Source organism: Gossypium hirsutum, chromosome D08 (assembly GCF_007990345.1).
Source record: "Gossypium hirsutum isolate 1008001.06 chromosome D08, Gossypium_hirsutum_v2.1, whole genome shotgun sequence".
Classification (NCBI taxonomy): domain Eukaryota; kingdom Viridiplantae; phylum Streptophyta; class Magnoliopsida; order Malvales; family Malvaceae; genus Gossypium; species Gossypium hirsutum.
In genome coordinates this window covers 39,643,547-39,662,462 of record NC_053444.1, presented here as the reverse complement: position 1 = coordinate 39,662,462, position 18,916 = coordinate 39,643,547, and the positions used below count along the sequence as shown (strand labels likewise).

At 35.3% G+C, this 18,916-nt stretch overlaps 1 non-coding gene across 1 annotated transcript; it reads right to left on the bottom strand.

Moving 5' to 3' along the window:
* Nucleotides 1-9,156: 9,156 nt before the first annotated feature.
* LOC121220550 (small nucleolar RNA R71) lies at nucleotides 9,157-9,262 on the bottom strand. Its single transcript, XR_005917764.1, has one exon. It is a non-coding gene; the product is annotated as a small nucleolar RNA R71 (small nucleolar RNA).
* Between the last annotated feature and the right edge of the window lie 9,654 nt (nucleotides 9,263-18,916).

Below are 18,916 nucleotides of genomic sequence, written 5' to 3'. Positions count from 1 at the left end.
AAAATCATAGAGAGATATAGGAGTGGCATAATACTTTGATATTTCCAAAGGTGATATCGAAACTTTTTTTCCCTAAACAATTACCCGACGCCATGACATATCCCATTCTTGATTTGTCTCGGCTTCCTTGGGATACATGTTGGTTCCTTGGGAATTTTATAGACCTTGTCCCAACCATGTGATTCGATGCTCGTCAAAGATGCTAAGGGCTTGAAACCTTTCTCCTGAAGAGGAGCTTTCCATCAAATCTCTCTCAAGTTCTTTTTCATCTCCCTTTCTTGAAGATCTTCGAAATTATCAAATATTGATTATGCATTGGATAGGTTGTTGGTCATCTTTGTAAAACAATGGGAAATGACTAAGCAAAGGAAATCTCAGAATCTCGAGGAAAAAGGGGTAGCAATGTTGGTTTGGCTTATTGTGACGGCTGGAGGATTTTGCTACTGGTAAGTGCTAACTTGGTGAATATCTTTAAAGATTGCGTCGAACCAAGAATAGAAAGTTGGCAAAAATGGCCTGCTTATCGTATCATAGAGGGGGCATGGCGTGAAATGACTCTATTTTATCCTCTGTTTTTCCTTGATTCAAGGGTGTGGCACACCATAGGTAAGGCATGGTGCGACACAATAACAAAATTGTAGGCTCGAAAGGGTTGTTTCGCACCATAGATAAGGCACATGATGACATGGCTTCGATTTGGCCCCTTTGGAACTTGTAAAAGGACCTCAGTTGTCTGTACATGCACCCTACTAACGTCACGCTCCTCTATTGTTTTATGAAACTTGTTTCCTTCTAATTATAACACCAAATAACAAGTCTAGTTCCTAAATCTAACAAATGAAAAGGAAATTAGTATACAATATTTACAAATTAATTGAAATCAAGGGGTTAAAATTTATGTCTCACTACCGAACTTGTCTGACAATTCCTTAAACTTCACTATCGACTTTATACGTCGCTCTCAACCATCGTTGGCCTTCCAATCAACTCCATTTTTATTGGGATCTTACCATCCCTTTCTCTTGCATTATGAGTACCTAAACTTGCACAACTCGAAAAATACATTTGATCAAAGCCGTTAGGGGTTAAATCGAACAAAACGTAACATTCCTCCCCTAATAAACCCTCACTTTGGTAATCATGACCACATTTTAAAACCTCTACTTCACCTTTAATTTTACTTATTGACTCATTTTGCTCGAGATCGATTGTCGATTTAGAAGTGGCCAGAAATGGCCTACCGAACTGAATGGCAATTTCTCGATCTTCCTCAAAATTAGGGACTACAAAATCAATGGAGATTTTATATCTCCATACTTTTACCAATACATCCTCGAGTATACCTTTTGAGTGTACCAAGGATCTATCGGCTAATTGTAGTGTTATCAAGGTGTTCTTTAGTGCCCCGAGTCTGAGTTTTTGAAATATTGATAAGGGCATTAAATTTATGCTAGCCCCTAAATCACATAGGCTTTGCTGAAATGCTGATCCCATATCTCTATAGAATCATGAAAATACACGGATCTTTGCATTTCAGGGTTTTCTTCTTCACAATTAATGTGTTACACGATGAGTCAATGCCAATTTGCTCGCCCTTTTTCATTTTTCTATGTCGTTTCATGATTTCCTTTAAGTACTATGCATACTTTGAAATAAGCTTTAATAGCGGCAAATTGACATTGATGGATTTAAATAAATTCAGAGAGCTTACAAAATTCACCTCATCCTCTTTTGCATGACCTCTAGTAGTGTCGGGAATGGTACCTTCATTGTGCTCATTCTTACTATTACTCGATCAAACACTGGTTCGACTATCTCCTCGATTGGCTCATGGTGCTCGAATTCTTTCTCTTTCACGGGTTCGTTGACGGCTTCGGGAGCCTCCTCTTCTACATGATGGGTTACTTGGAAGCTTCAATTATTTTCTTGATCGCAAAGTGAATTCCCTTACGTACTCCTTCCCATCTCTCCGAGGTTGTTCTTCATGTTACTAAGGAGACTCTAGCCATTTTGCTTTTGAAACATCGTCATTAGTTGGCTAATATAGTCATAGAGGCTACGCATTCAGGATTCGATTCGTCCAGATGTAGCTTAGACTTGTCAAATGCCTATTTTTATTCTTTGAATCTGCCCCTCTAGTCGATTGAATCTTTGACCACATGCAACATGGTTATTACCCACTTTATTGTAATGGTGGGGGTTGATAATGAGGGTTTTGTCGAGTTTTACGTTTGATTTGCACCTCTTTGGTCGCCTCCCCACTTAAGGTTTAGTTGATCCATCCAATCAGGATTGTAGGTATCTAAATACAGGTTTCCACCCCTATTACCTATGTTGCTCGCCTCCTCCAGTTGATTATTAAAATATGGCTCCGTTCTTATTGGTTTGACGGTCATCTCCACACGATTCATATTCTCTAATATTCGTTGGTATCGATCATATTCTCCACTTTTATTGTTGTAGGCTTGGATTTATAGGTAAATCTCTCATTGGGCCATATGTAGGATCCATAGCCATATTATCAATGATTTTATAGGCTCTTCAGTAGGTATGGAACGTAAAACATCCTCTGGCTACTCTATCTACGCTGGATCTAATGTTACCATCAACACCATTATAAAATATATGAATTTAGAGCTACACTTGAAGTTCATGGTGTGGGCAGTTTATTAACATCATCTTGAAATGTTCCTATACCTTGTATAGGGACTCATCTGAGCTGAATGGGTCCACTTATTGGGAAAAAATTATAGAGATTTTTTTCCACTAAATCGTTCCACATAGTAATGGAACTTGAATCTAATGAATCGAGCAAATCAACTTTATGTTCACACAAACCAAAAACGCAGAGCATCATTGGATACCCCGTTGTACTTGAAGGTTTCACATAATTGCAAGAATTGCTTGAAGTGTTGATTTGTTTCTTCCACAATATTTCCCTTGAATTGGAACATGTTTTGAATCATTTGTGTCATGGCTGCCTTTATTTCAATATTATTGGCGTTAATTGCTAACCTTTCTATGCTACTGCACACCACATCGAGTGTAGGTAAAACGTACTCGCGCAATGTCCTTTTCTCCAATGGGACTTCTTTCCAAATATTCACTTGTTGATCTCATAGATTTTTGAATAACGGATTTTCCTGGGGTAAATTAATTACCATAGGTGGATCGATGTTCATTAGGTAATGATTGCACCTGAGTAGTTGCTCCAAATCTGAATATGGTTCAATTGGGGTGTTGGAGCTCTGGGTCATAAACAACCTAAAAAAAACTAAAAAGAAATTAAACAAATAAGTCAAAAAAATTAAATATTGTATTTATATTTTTTAATGTTACTATTTATCTTATTAGTTGTAAAAATATTTTCAAGATTTAATGTCAAAACCATCCCGGCAATGGCGCTAACAACATGACCGCCTATAAACGTGTAATCATTTATAGTAAAATATCACAAAAAAAAATATAAAAGTAAATCAGTTGTGTCCAAAATTATAAGAGTCAATTTGTAATATAGTATATGTGTACAACTGATCTGTCATAATTCGGTCTAGCAGATTAAGCTAGTTTTTGCACTTTAGGAGCTTGAAAATAAGCACTTTAGTTAAGTTTTAATTACAAGTTTGTAAGTTTAGTTAAACTCAATAAAGTGTGTAATTTAAGTCTTTCATTGACCTTAGGGGCTAAAAGAGACCTAAGGGTGAGCTAATATACTTTATGAGCATGCAGGATACCACTAGAAGGCGTGCTAACTTGATACTGGTTGTTGTGTTGCAACAACATCAACTCTGTACGGGAAATAATTACGAATAGGGGCGTTTTGATCCACATAATCAAATTTTAAGCATGAGGACGACAGTTGACCTAGGGTTAAGGACAACGACCACTCAAAATTATACAAATAAGTTCAATTAACACATGTTATAGACAACTTTCATATTGTATAATTTTTTTCCTAGATTTAGTCTTTAGTTTTTCTCTTCTTAGGTTTTAGATTTATTTCAGTTCTTGTTATTTTATTTTGTAAAAGAAATAATATTTGTGAAACACACTCAAGCTCTATGAGGATTCTACGCTTAATTCTAAAACAAACCAGACTTCTTCTAAAGTTTATACTCATGAATTATTATTCATGTCTATTCTTTCTGTCAAGTTTATATTGTTTATGAGATCCATGAGGAACTAATCCTCCTGTAGGGGATTAGCGAGTAGCGGTATGATTAATTAACTATTTTTTTGGGTTCTCTTAGATGACCAACAGTTCACGAAAGGAAGAACCTAAACCCTAGGCCTGACAACCCTAAGAAGTCATTAAGGTGGGAATTAACCCAAATTTGGTATGGCCTATCCATGAACACCTTAACCTTGAACCAATCTAGATTGTAAGGTCAACAAATAAGTAGTTCTTGCCGACTCGATATTTCAATGTAGGATAGGAAGATCCTGCTGGGGTATTGACTACTTGACTCAACAAGAAAACCCAAAACAACAGTTGGTTATGATTACTGAAGCGAGTTAATCACCCACACCCAGATTTAATATATATTTTATTATTTGATTTCTCTTGATTTAATTCTTTATTTTCTTATTATTATTAGTATAGATCACCACAACCTTTCTTTTTATCTCATCATAATATAATTCATTTAGAGTATTAATTAGATCTATTTATACTCAGGTTAGAATTAATTTAGTGCTCGCCTATTTTGTGTACGATCCTCTGAGTACTCATCTACTCTGTTGTAACTATATTACAACCTGACCCGTATACTTGCGGATATCGCCTTTTATATCTTTTGTACAGTAGTTCTACTCTAGACGCTGGTATGTCCAGAGGCAGTAAAGTTGTTGGTGTTGTTGCCGGGTAGGCAACATCAATGGTTTAATTTTAATTTTCTTATATTAATAGAATAATTAGGAAATTTTAAATTATAGTTACGATTTTGTTTTCTTGTTTTGTATTAATCTCTTCTCTTTGGGTTTAGTGTATGACTCGTGGTAGGAGAACACATATATAGCCAGTCACAAATCCAGAAAGAATAATCTGAAGGAATCGTCGATAGCAACAACAATAACAACAACAACCAATGTAGAATCAACTACTTGCTGGAGGTAATTTACCACCATGTGAGAAATCATTGTTCGACAACGCTAACAATAACAACCTAGATGACCCAGCACCACCACCACAATTACCTGAAAATAATCTTATGGCATGTAACGAAAGGACTCTGAGGGAAGACATGCTACCAAATCTGGATATGGTTCAAAGGAGTATAATGAGGCCCACCATCATGGCCAGTAATTTCGAGATCAAGCCAGCCATGATCCAGAATAATTTGCAATTTTGAGGAACGATGACAAAAGATCCAAGTCAGCATCTAAACAGTCCCTCCAATTTTGTGATACCTTCAAATACAATGGAGTCACTGATGATGTTATTCATCTTTGGTTGTTCCCCTTTTCATTAATTGATAATGCCTTTTCTTAGTTAGATTCACAGGCATGGAACGAACTCGTAGGGAAATTCCTACAAAAGTTCTTCCCCATTGGCAAGAAAGTCTAGCTTAAAAGGGAAATTTCTATATTTAAATAATTAGAAGGAGAAAGCTTTCACAATGCACGGAGTGTTTTAATATGCCAATTCAGAAATGCCCACACCAAAGATTGCCTGAGTGGTTATGACTGCAAATTTTCTACAATGGGTTTGATGTGAATTCAAGGTCAGGATTAGATGGACCAATAATAGGTGCCTTAATGGCCAAAACATATGGCCAACTAAACGAATCACACATGGCCAAAGACCATCCACGATGAAGGTTGTCTAGGAGGATGATAGATATCAGAAGATAGTGGATAGAATTAACTGAATAAAGTTTGAGAAAAATGCACCGTCTATATATGGAGGAGACAAACCGGTCTTCCACTATACTAAAATTCCTACCGAGGGTACGAACTACATAGGAAATAGGGGTGGAAACCCTTATTCGAATACTTATAACCCCAGATAGAAAGATCACTCAAATCTGAGATGGGAAGGAAATCAAGGAGGAGGTAATACTTCGAATCAAGTTAAAAAATACTAACTATCAACCTCTTTATTTACAGAAACAATAGGAAAAGGCCAACCTAAATGACCATACTATATGTATTCAATGTTTGGATCAAAACGAATGGGAAATGCAGTCAATAAGAACATATGTGAAGCAAGTGCAGTCTGAGTGCACTAACTCTACAAAGACATTAACTAAGCTGGAAGATCATATGAGCCAGTTAAAGAGTATGATGGAAGATATTAAAAGGAAAATTAGCACCACCATTCTGAGCAATACCGAGAATGATCCTCTAAAGGAAGGGAAGGAGCATGTGAAAGCAATCGCGCTCCACTCGGGCAAAATCTTGAGTAGCCCAGAAACTCTAACACAAGAGGAACCAGGAGAGAATTCAAATGATCTTCCTAAAGAACCCTTAAAAGCTGATGATGAAATAGAACCAGAAAAAGTAGACGAACCGACAATTGAATCAGAGATAGAGGCATTAAAAGAACCTATCATTGCAAAGATATCATCCCTTTCAAGGTTGGAAGAGAAACATAAACATGATGAATACGAGTTTGTAAGCTTTCTAAACTTGTTCAAAACATTAAATGTTAACCACCCTGCACTTAAACTAATCGAAAAATTCCCTAAGTACGCTAAATTTGTAAAAGAAATTATATCTAGACTTAGAAAAATTAAGGTAAGTGAACAAGTTAATATAAATGCTTCCTGTAGTGCTATTATTTCTAGACAGGTTCACCAAAAGCTAAAAGTCCCGAGAAGCTTTACGATTCCCATAAAGATAGGGAGCATTCATTTCAATAGAGCCCTATGTGATTTAGGAGCTCGCATCAATTTAATGCCTCTATCAATAAATGAGAAACTCGGGTTAGGGGACTTCAAGAACACACAAATTACACTGTAGTTGGCTGATAGATGTTCAGTACATCTGAAAGGAATATTGGAAGATGTGTTAGCCAAAGTATGCAACTTTATCATTCTGGTGGACTTTTTAGTTCGAAACTTTGAAGAAAATCGAGAGATACCAATTCTATTAGGAAGACATTTTCTAGCTACTTCAAGGTCCATCATTTATTAAGAGAAAAATGAATTAAAAATGAAGATTAATGGTGCAACAAAAATTTTTAAATGTGGTAACCAACAGAGTGGGGAAAATAAAAAGGGTTTAAGGGAGAATTGTAATGAACTATCTATCTTTAACCCTAATAATCCAAAATCAAGGGACATACTTCCTACAGTCAATGCAAGTCAAAAGAACAAGTTCAGGGAAATAAATAAATGGAAGAAGGTGGAGTGGAATGACGGGCGATGGACTAACATTGAAAGAACCAGAAAAATGTCCTTATATGCATTAATGGTGCTGTCGGATGAATCTGGCAGTAGAACTTGATAATTTAATGTGATATTTAATTCTTTGTAAATTATTGTTTCTTTAACTAACTATTTAGTCTAGATTTTAATTTTTATCCAATTTATGTTTTATAGGAACCGTGACACTCTAGAAATTAGAATTTTGGGAAAAATAAAAGAGCCAGTGTTAATATCAATGAAACCAACTAGATGCCGCGACATGGACTCTATGAGTCACGACACCAAAGTTAGTATACCCAGATAACAAAAATTCTAGAGTGTATCACGACATTGAACCCCGATGTCGCGACAATGGAAAACTGACAGGGATCTCGCGACATAAAACCAATGTGTCGCAACATCGTTGCAATTTTCTATAGGCTTGACCCGACCCATTTATGTGACCCAGCAGATTAACCTTTATTATACTCGGTTTTTAAACCTAAAAGTATTGTTTTAAAACTTAAAATAACTTATATTCACATTCTAACCTTTCTTAAACATCCTAAACCCCCCAAAACCCATTTTCATTAAATCACTAAATCTAACAACTAGTGAAGAACAAAGTAGCAAGGCTTACAACATCAAGGTTAAGGGTTCTAAACTTCCTTTTTACTATTACATTGAATATACAGCTTGAAGACTTCATTTATAGATTTTAGTTAATATGCCTCCTAGGAAGCTTAAAAAGCCAATTGTGCAAGAACCGCCAATGTTTTCAAATCCCTTAAAATTTTGAACTCAAAATGTTAAGAAGTATTATCTTGAATTTCAAGGCAAAATTTTTATCCAAGAAAGGGGATTCGAACAAACAATGATTCTTTGCAAGGAAATATGGTCGTTAGTTCGATACCATATATGGGAACGCATTTGTGTAACTTAGAAAGAAAATACTTTTATTCTTCTCATCCAAAAGGTTTATGCTGCTCTTAGGAATGAAGAGACACGGCAGCCACATAGTGTCTGGTGGAATACAGTAAAGTTAAGAGGTAAAGATATACTATTCAACCCGAAAACTATTTGTGAATTTTATGATGCTCCTTATTATAAAACTGATTACTTAGAAAATAGTGATTGAAATAAATTTAAGGATGTAGACCTAGAAAGCATTGTAAGATAAATAGGAAAGTTAAAGAATATAGATACAATATTTTTATTTCTTTTAGTTTTAATTTTTTTAATTTCTTTTTAATTTTTAGGTTGTTTATGACCCAAAGTGGAAGAACCCCAATCGAGCCATATCCAAATCCTAAGAAACTACTAAGGTGCAATCGTCAGTAGATGAATACCAATCTAATAATGGCAATTAATCTACTGTGTAAGAATCTGTTATTTGACGATCAACAAGAACGACAAGCAAACATCCAATAAGAAGACTTAATGGATCAAAGGATGTTGCGCGAGTATGCCTTACCAACAGTCGATGCAGTGTGAGGCAGTATAGAAAGGCCAATGATTAACACCATTAATTTTAAGATAAAGACTGATGCAATTCAGATGATCCAAAACACGCTACAATTTAAAGGAAACCACCCGAATCAACACTTGAAGCAGTTTCTACAACTCTATGATACCTGCAAATACAACGAAGTATCTGATGATGTTGTGCATCTTTGGTTATTTTCATTTCCTTTGTGCAATAATGCGACTGCTTAGTGAGACTCGTTATAACCAGGTTCCATTACAATGTGGGATGATTTGGTAGAAAAATTTCTTCATAATTTTTTCTCGATCAGTTGAACCATTCAGCTTAGGTAAGAAATTGTTAATTTCAAGCAATATGAAGGTGAGTCCCTTTACGAAGCATGGAAATGTTTCAAGTCAATGCTAAGGAAGTGCCTACACCATGGATTGCAAGGATGGCTCTATATCCATTTATTCTTCAATGGTTTTGACAGTAATATTAGATCCAGCCTAGACAGAGCGGTCAGAGGATCTATCATGTTCCACATTTATAAATGAGCATATAAAATCATAGTTAATATGTCGATAAATTCATATATGTGGCCCAATGAAATATTCACATACAAAAATCAAAGCCTCCAATGGTAAAAGCTATCAACGAACATGATTGATATCACCATATCTTAAAGAAGCTCAACTGTTTGGAGTCGATTGTCAAACCAACAAGTTGGAGCCATATTCTGAGAACTAATTGGAGGCAAATTTCATAGGTAATATGGGTCGAGATCCCTATGCAAATACCTACAATCTTAGTTGGAAGGGTCATCTGAACCTCAAGTAGGAAGGCAAACAAGGAGATGGAAATCAAGTGCAAAATAGACCAAACCCTCCTTAGCAACCTCCACACTTACAACAAAGATCCGTGGGTAATCACCATGCTGCATGTGGTCAACGATTCGACTGGCTAGAAGGGGAGATGCAAATAATAAAGACGGGCATTCAACAAGTCCAGGCCATGTGTGCACAACTTGAATCTCGAATGGACAACCTTTCTGACCAAATGAGTCAACTAATGTCGATATTTCAAAAGCAAAATGGCTAGAGTGTCCCCAATAACACGGAGAACAATCCTTAGAGAGATGGGAAAAAACATGCAAATGCGATCACTCTGGGATCGGGAAAGACACTTGAAAACTAAAAACACCCACACATGAAGAGAAGAAGGTTCCTAAAGATATTGATGAACCCGTGGAGGAGGAAGAGCCCAATGAGCCGATCGAGGAGATAGTAAAATCGGTGTCTGATTCTACAAATTCGAGCACCCCGAAAGTACCATTCCTGACACAATTAGAGGACAAGAAAAAGAATGACGGGGTAGATTTCATAAGTTTTCTTAATTTATTTACATCTATCAATATCAATTTATTGCTCTTAGAACTAATTGATAAAATCTTGAAATATGCCAAGTATTTAAAGGAAATCATGGCACGACATAAAAAAATGAAAAACGGCAAACAAATTGACATTCATGCCTCATATAGTGCTTTAATTGCTAAAAAAATACCATCGAAGTTAAAAGATCTGGGTGGTTTCATGATTGCAATAGAGATAGGGGATCAGCATTTCAGTAAAGCTTTTTTGTGATTTAGGGGATAGCATAAATTTAATGCCCCTATCGATCTATTAAAAACTCGAGCTTTCGAAGCTTAAAAATACCTCTATAACACTACAATTAGCCGATAGATCTTTGATACATTCGAAAGGTGTACTCGAGGATTTATTAGTCAAGGTACAGAGATTTATAATCCCTGTCGACTTTGTAGTCCTTGATTTTGAAAAATATTGTGAAATCCCCATTTTGTTAGGAAGACTATTCTCGGCCACATTTAAGTCAAACATCAATCTTAAATGAAACGAGCTTATAATGAAAATTGATAGTGAAATAGAAGTGTTCAAGTGTGGTCACAATTCCTAAAATGAGGGACTAGTTAAGGAAGAGTGTTATGTTTTATTCGATTTAACCCCTAACGGCAATGATCGAAAGTATTCTCCCAGTTGTGTTGATGTACATAAGCATAATATGAGAGAATCAGATAAATGGCGAGATCCCGACAGGATAAGGAGCAATTGAAGGATTAAAGATGTTTGAGAATGATCGATGAAATTGATGGGGAAGTTTAAAGAATTACAGGAAATGTTCGGTAGTGCGACATAATTTCTAAACCGTTGAACTTTAGTTAATTTGTAAATATTGTAAACTAGTTTTAATTTTTTGTTTGTAGATAGATTTTAGGATAAGTATTTTTTTTAATTGGATTTTAGAATTAGGAGAAAATATATTTTTGGGCACAACGAGACAAGTAGAAACCAATCAGGGACAGAAATGGGCAATCGGAGGACTTCGACACATCTAGAAAGAGTAAAAGCAAGGTCGTGCTGTAACACACAAAAGCCATGGCACGACACAAACCTTGTGCTGCAGAGAGCATGAAATTTTCTCGTCTTGTCATGCCATGCATAGGCTATGGCTCGACAAGACCAATTTGAAACCAAATTGGGTGAAATTAAGTTGTTGTGTAGCACCATGCAAAAGCTATGACACGAAATGCTTGTGTTTTTCAATAGGAACCGATCCCTTTCAGGCTAAAAGCCCTTGGAATTCTATTTATACCAATCATTTCTAATCCTAAAAAAACACCTTTCAAACACCCAAGAAGAGCAAAAACTCCCCTCCAGCCACTGCACCTTATTCTCGGGTTTTAGCTTCAATTTTTTGCATCTCCGATCGCAAAATTCTACAAGTAATCTCTTCCTTTTTCTCTTTTTCTTTATTAGTTGTCTATTTTTCTTCTATTATTTCATATTTTGAATCCACATCATTTGCAAAATGATTTTCATCGGCAATAATCCAAGGTTAAACATTCTAACTTTGTTCTTTACTAATTTTATTTATCAGGTTGAGGAAAATTAAAATATTGTCACTGTATCCCATGTTGACCCTATTATTTAATAATTTTTTTTTACCTTTTTTACTTACCTTTTATTTTTGTTGTAATTACCTTTCTTCCTGTTATTCCTTAATACATTACTACCTACTTACAATAATCCACCACCCTGCATTTATCCTTGTAACACTTTTTAACTTTATAATAACTTAGGGGACTAAGCCAGATCTAATGTAGTATGCATATATAGGTTATTCCTTAACTTCTTTTGTTTAGAGGATTGACTAAATAAAAGCTCTGATACCATTAAATTGTAACACTCTATACCCGACCCAATCGCCAGATCTGGGTATCAAGTGTCATAATTAACATGAATAACTTTACAAAATTTCTAACCTGTTACTTACAAACTTAGTAAATACTAAATTATACATCCATTACTACTAATCAACCTTTATTCAATTCCATAGATAACAATAGATTAATTAATCCTACAAGTACGGATAATTATTAAAATAACTTGAGACTTAAGACTTCACCACGAATACATTTAATTAATCCCCGAGGTGTGGCCTCTAAGGGTGCCCCTCTATATATGCATGAAATAGCTACCACCATTCGCATGGACTTGACGATTTCTGGCTTGATCACTCCATATGAACCTCGAGTCACTCATCGACCCTACATACCAGACAGTATATTTGTAAGTTCAGATAAACATAGTGAGATCCTGTACCGAAGTATTCAAAGAAACTCTTCAATTTTTGGGTATATAAGAATTTGTGCGTAGAATTAAAACTCCCTAATTTTCTGGCATAGCCATGCTTGGCATTTTTTGGGCTAACCATTGATGAACATATCAACTAATTTAGTCATAAGTGTGCTCTTCCAAATAACAATTTCTTTTGTGACTTGACCTTGACCCGTTTCATCTTAGACTCCCAAATTACCTTCCCTGGTGTGACATATTGAAGATAATCATATATGCGTTTATATGGATCGGTGACTACTATTGCTGGATTAACAGATATCTCGCCACAATTGTAGATTCTTACCTTACCCCCCTTTATTCCATATTGACTTCATATGGACTTATTACATTACCTCGACAATTACCTTCTTAGGACTTAGCCTGTTGCATAGAACCTTACTTTTAAGGAAATCTAGTTAATGATATCCTCATTTGCGAACTTAATTATCAGATTTGGTTGATGATTAATCACCCGTTCCTTTGTAGACTTGTACTTATAAGACAGTCACATAGGACTTTTTCCCACTTCAAACCATTTGCTAGGAAACTCCCATTAACAGTCGCATAGGACTTCCACGTTTGATAGTCCTAAGTGGACTTTCCCATGCTAGATTGCCCTGATGAATGTCCTCTTCCTTTGTTAATATCTAGAGGACTTCATCGATCATGTAGTTATGGCAGACATTCCCTCCAAGGTGATCCTTGGCAAACCTCCACCTTTCTGGCATCCTCCTTATCAATAACACTTAGAATTTAAACCTTGAAGAACTGTTTCATTATCCCGCAATAATGGTGGTTTATATGGTGATACTGGCGGGCTCTTAGTGGCAGATACTTATTTACCAATACCTTGAAGGAAATACCTCTTCCTTCCACATATGTTGCATTTAAGACGCTTCTACCTGTTCCTCTTACCTTCTTATTTCGCGAACCCTTTTATTATCACACTTGCCCATATTCCAAGATGGACCATGATCATCCTATCAGACTGTTAATTGCGTGAGTCGTACAGTGATTTCCGTTGTTATGCCCTGTCAGGTTTCCCTGTTCAATATCCTGGCAGACTCAATTTTCTCCATATGATACACATGATCGCCACTGGATTATGTCATGGCTAACCATGGACTCTTGATTCTGAAAAATTAGTAAACCTCTTTCGAGGTGTCGCCCCAAAGGATTACCATATATTCACTTTGCGATGCCGTCAAACTCCTTTGTATCCCTTTTCAATCCGCCCATTCATCCATTACGCCAATTTTCTATCTTCACTAACCCGTCAAAGTAACTCCCTCTGAACTCTACATTTTATAAACATACATTTCACACAAGTTATTGCACTCATTACCAGAACATCTAGTATACATTTATAAATACATCAATACACAACCACATTTGGCATCTAGAAAACATACTTGCAGACATCCATATATTTTCACAACTTTATGCAAGCATGGCATACTCATTCACCATGAATATACACAAACATGAGATTCAGATTGAACTCATAGCAAACACATAAGTAGAACATTCCAACACATCAACAAAAAAACACCCAAGTGGAGTACAAAAACTCACTTTAAATCCTTCATCCTCACCAGCTTAGCTTGTCCAAATGCCAAAGCCTCCTTCACCTTGGCAACTAAGCATGACAACCATATTTATCGGTTAAACTGAAGGTTTTCAAACCTTAAAAACCCAGAATTCGGTATCATTCAGAAGCTTTCCAAAGGTTTCAGAAATCCTTACTCCCCTTTTTCAAATCCACGAATACAGAAAGATAGAAAGGCTTACCAGTTCCTCGGATTCTCTACTTCCTAGCCTCAACCCTCATGATCACTACCCCATGAAGTGTTTTCTTCAACCTTCTCTTATTTAGAGCAATCGAAGGTCATGTAAAAGGAAAGAAAACAAAATAGAAATGAGGAAAATTCTGCCATCAGAATAATCCTCTTCATTTATATATATAGCCCTTCTTCCATGGTCTCTGTAATCCAAAATAGTCGTCCTTTGCTGATCAAGTTGTCTGCCGCTAAGGAACCAGTCAGTTGTATCTTAATTGAACCAGAATTAGATTTCAACTAATTACCAGTCAGCCATCAACATTTCCATGTTTTCCAGTAGAGCCCGCCAACTTACTATTTTATTCAATTAACTCCTATCTCTCCTTTAATTTCAAGAATGTAATAAAAGCCAAGTGTGACAATTGTATAAATTAACTTAATTTGAATTTTATGTTAGAATTGTAGAAATACCATTGAGTTTATACTCAGTGTATGGTTTTATTTTCCATTGTAAATTAGGTTAAATACAATATCCAGAGCATCAACTTTAATATCCAGACAGAATCTCGAACTCAACAAAAGTTGGTGAATTTTCTTTGCTAGTTAAATGGCATGAACGTAGTAGAATCCTTTTGTATTTTGCTAAGTTGGAGTGTTTGAATTAAAAAATGATAAATGTATATAATTTAGGTATATGCAAGTTTGATATGGAAATGTGGTACCAATGGTTTATGCTTGGTTGATATTGGCATGTTTTGGTAATGATTTGGATGCATATAAGGTATGTGAAATCGTAGCTTTTCAGATATGAATTGGTGTGGACAATCTAGTAGTTTGTTACGGATTATCATGTATTCTTGGTAAAAAGATGTTGGTTAAATGAATGTTGGAATTTTGAGATTGATAGTAAGGATACATATGGTTAATTGTATGTGTTTTGGATAAGCTTTTGGTATGTTTCATGTTAGTATATGATATGTGTTTCTTTGTGTTTCTTAGTAGGTAAAAACGATATGTTTGAGAAGTGATTTGATGTAATACCCTATACTCGACCCGATCACTAGACCTGGATACCAAGTGTCATAATTAACCCGGGTCACATAATCCACATTTTGAACTTGCTCTATTGACAAACTTAGACAACACCGAATTCAAGCCCATATTTACCATACAAATTTATTTCTGAGACTTTGATTAACAAAATGTTTATTCTCTGACAGGTTCCCCTATTTACTGTCCTAGCAGACTCCATTTTCTCCATAAGGTGTACCTATTCGCCACTGAATCTTGTTATGGCTAACCATAGAATTTGGATTCCAAAGAATCAATAAATTCCTCTTGATGTGTCAACCCGAAAGACCTATATATCATTTACACAGTATCACTCCAAAGGACTAGTAGATAATAGTCGTCATAATGGCACCTTGAAGGACCAGTAGATAACCGTTGTCATAGTTTCACCTGAAGGACTAGTAGATATTTGTTCTGCAATGCCATCAAACTCCCTTGTATCCTCTTTCAATCTGCCAATTCCTCCATTATGTCAATTTTCTATCTTTACTAACTCATCAAAGTAACTCCCTCCAAACACCGCATTTTATAAACAAACATTTCACGCAAGTCACTGTACTTATTACCATAACATACAGTATGCCATTTATCAATATGTCAATACACAACCACATTCGACATCTAGAAAACATGCTTCCAAACACCCATATAATTTCACAACTTTATGCAAGCATGGCATACTCATTCACCATGATCATACACAACCATGGAATTCAGATTGAACTCATAGCATACGCATGAGAAAAACATTCCAAAACATCAACAATAAACACCCAAGTGGAGTATAGAAACTCACCTTAAATCTTTTGTCCTCGCCAGCTTAGCTTATCCAAATGCTAGAGCCTTCTTTGTCCTAGCAACTAAGCACGAAAACCAAATATAATAGTTATATCAAAGGTGTTCAAACCTCAAAAACCTAGAAATCAGTATCATTCAGAAGCTTTTGAAAGATTTCATAAATTCTTACTCCCCTTTCTCAAATCCAGGAATACTAAAAGATAGAAAGGCTTATTAGTTCCTCGGATTCTCTACTTCCTAACCTCAAATCTCTCGATCACTACCCTATACAGTGTTTTCCTTAAATTTCTCTTCTTCAGAGAAACCAAATAAGAGGGCATAGAAGGAAATAAAACAAAACAAAAATGAGGAGAATTCTGCCATTAGAATAATCCTACCCACTCATATATATAACCCTCCTCGCACGATCACCAAAGCTCAAATTAAGCTATCCATCGACAATCATTCTATCTCCCACTAAGGAACCAATCGGTTACATCTTAACTGAACTAGAATTAGATCTCAACTAGTTACCAATCAGACACCAAAATTTACCAAGTTTTCCAGTAGAGCCCGCCAACTTACTACTTTATTCAACTAACACCCAACTCTCTTTTAGATTTAGAACTTTAATGAAAATCGGGTTTGACATTTGAAGTTGTAGATGTTGAGAAGATGAATGTGACCATCTATATATGTTTGATCATATATTTGGGAATATTTTGGAATGGTTGATAATGGATTGGAATGAAGTAGGTATGAAAATGCAAATTTTGGAACTTTTCTATGAGGTATCAATACCTTCGAAAGTGTATTATTGGTTTTTCTATAGGACATGAACCCCGATGTCTTGAGACATAACTACATCTTAGTAAAAATACCAAAACAAGAGAAGCTTGTCTTGAGGCATATTATTGGTTTTTAGTTCTTAGAGTTGGATTCGAATTGTAACTCCAAACTTTGACCTAGTGTAACCATGATAGTTCATAATTAAGAACATTTTCATCCATAATGCATGTACATGGATATGAATGATAATTGATTTCATATGTATTATATTTATAAGTTAAATTTATAAAAATATATTGAGTTAGCTTGTGTTGCTTCTGCGATGCAATGTGATATCACACATTCGAATATTGTTATAAGGTCGATTGTGTGGTGTTACACATTTCATTTTGTCAATCTCATTATCAGAATCATTTTATATTCATTATCAGTGTGGTAATTATAATATATCGTTTTTATAATGTCATTTCATTATCATTCTAATTATCATAATGATAAATCATTTTTAGAATCAGAAAGACATTTGACTATCAAGATCAAAATGAAATTTCATTATCAAAATTGGAATGACATATCCTTACTTAGTTTTAGCCCCTATTAATTGGACATAGACACAAGTAAGGGTACACGGATTAATCTCTTTGTAACATCCCAACCCCTGCTGGAAAACTGAGACATTACACTGGAAATAGACTTAAACTTGGTTTATACTTTCATTAAGGTTTCAGCATATGCCTACTGAATTGAGGCATTAACTCAAAATTTTTAAAAGACAAAACAATTAAATTAGAAATACACCATAATATAAAACATAATTGAAAATGAATTTTTAGTAGAAGCTTTACAAAAGTTAATAGGTTTATATAAAGTGAAAAGTGAATTGTGACCTATACAAAAGTTTCAAGTGCATCATTGGTAGTTAAATATGGTTTAAACCAGTTTGGCGTATACGATTAAAAGATGATGTCATAAACCATAATTTACAAATGTTTAACCTATAATCCAAGAGTACACAAACATTCTTATTTAAAAAGTGATTTGGAAAAAGATGTAACCTATTGCAAATGTTGTTCACAAAATAAAGCTACACACCCTCCCCAAACGAAAGTATATGCATGTTACAAAACAAAAATATACGAGGCTCACAATAGAGGTAGCTTTATCTAGCTGAGTTTTGTCTACAAGCCCTATACACTAAAGTACTACTTGGAAAAAGGAAAGAATGAGAGTAAGTTTGAAAGAACTTAATGAGCTCCAGGACTTTAAAAAAAATGCTCAATCCTTTCCACTAAAGTTATAGGAGTAGGGATAACACAATATGTATATATATACATGCATATATTTTATTAAGTTAACATTCTACACACATAGACATTTAGCCATATACCCTCATACAAATATCAATGGCAGATACCTATCCTTGGCAGATAGTATCCCCAGACGGACTCTATTACTGGGCGAATACCTTTCACCCCTAATTTCCCATAAAATTATTGCTTTAACATCAACAGAATGGATGCTTCTCTTCAGGAATACGAATTCTAGCAACTCTTACCCTTATCATCATAGACATCTTGATTGACTGTTACTTACACGTCTACCAGATTCAATTTTACTAGCGTAAATATTGAACGCCAAACACAACACTTAACGGATATGCTACGTACAAAATGCAATAATAGGATTAAAATTAACACTTATCATGCAATATTATCATACATTGTAATTTCATTATCAAACATTCTTACTCAGTGTCTCACTCCTTTCTACAAATATTCATAACATGTAACATAATCCAAATTCACATTTTCTTACTCTTTTTCTCATCCTTCCTTGTGCTAACCCTGGATCTCATATTCATACATCAGAACATATAACATACTCGGCGTTAATTCAAATACATGCGTGTTCCCATAAGTTCAGGGCTCTTTGTCATGTTTAACAACTAACATGCCTTACCGATGGCAGCACCCATACCGCCAGGTTGGT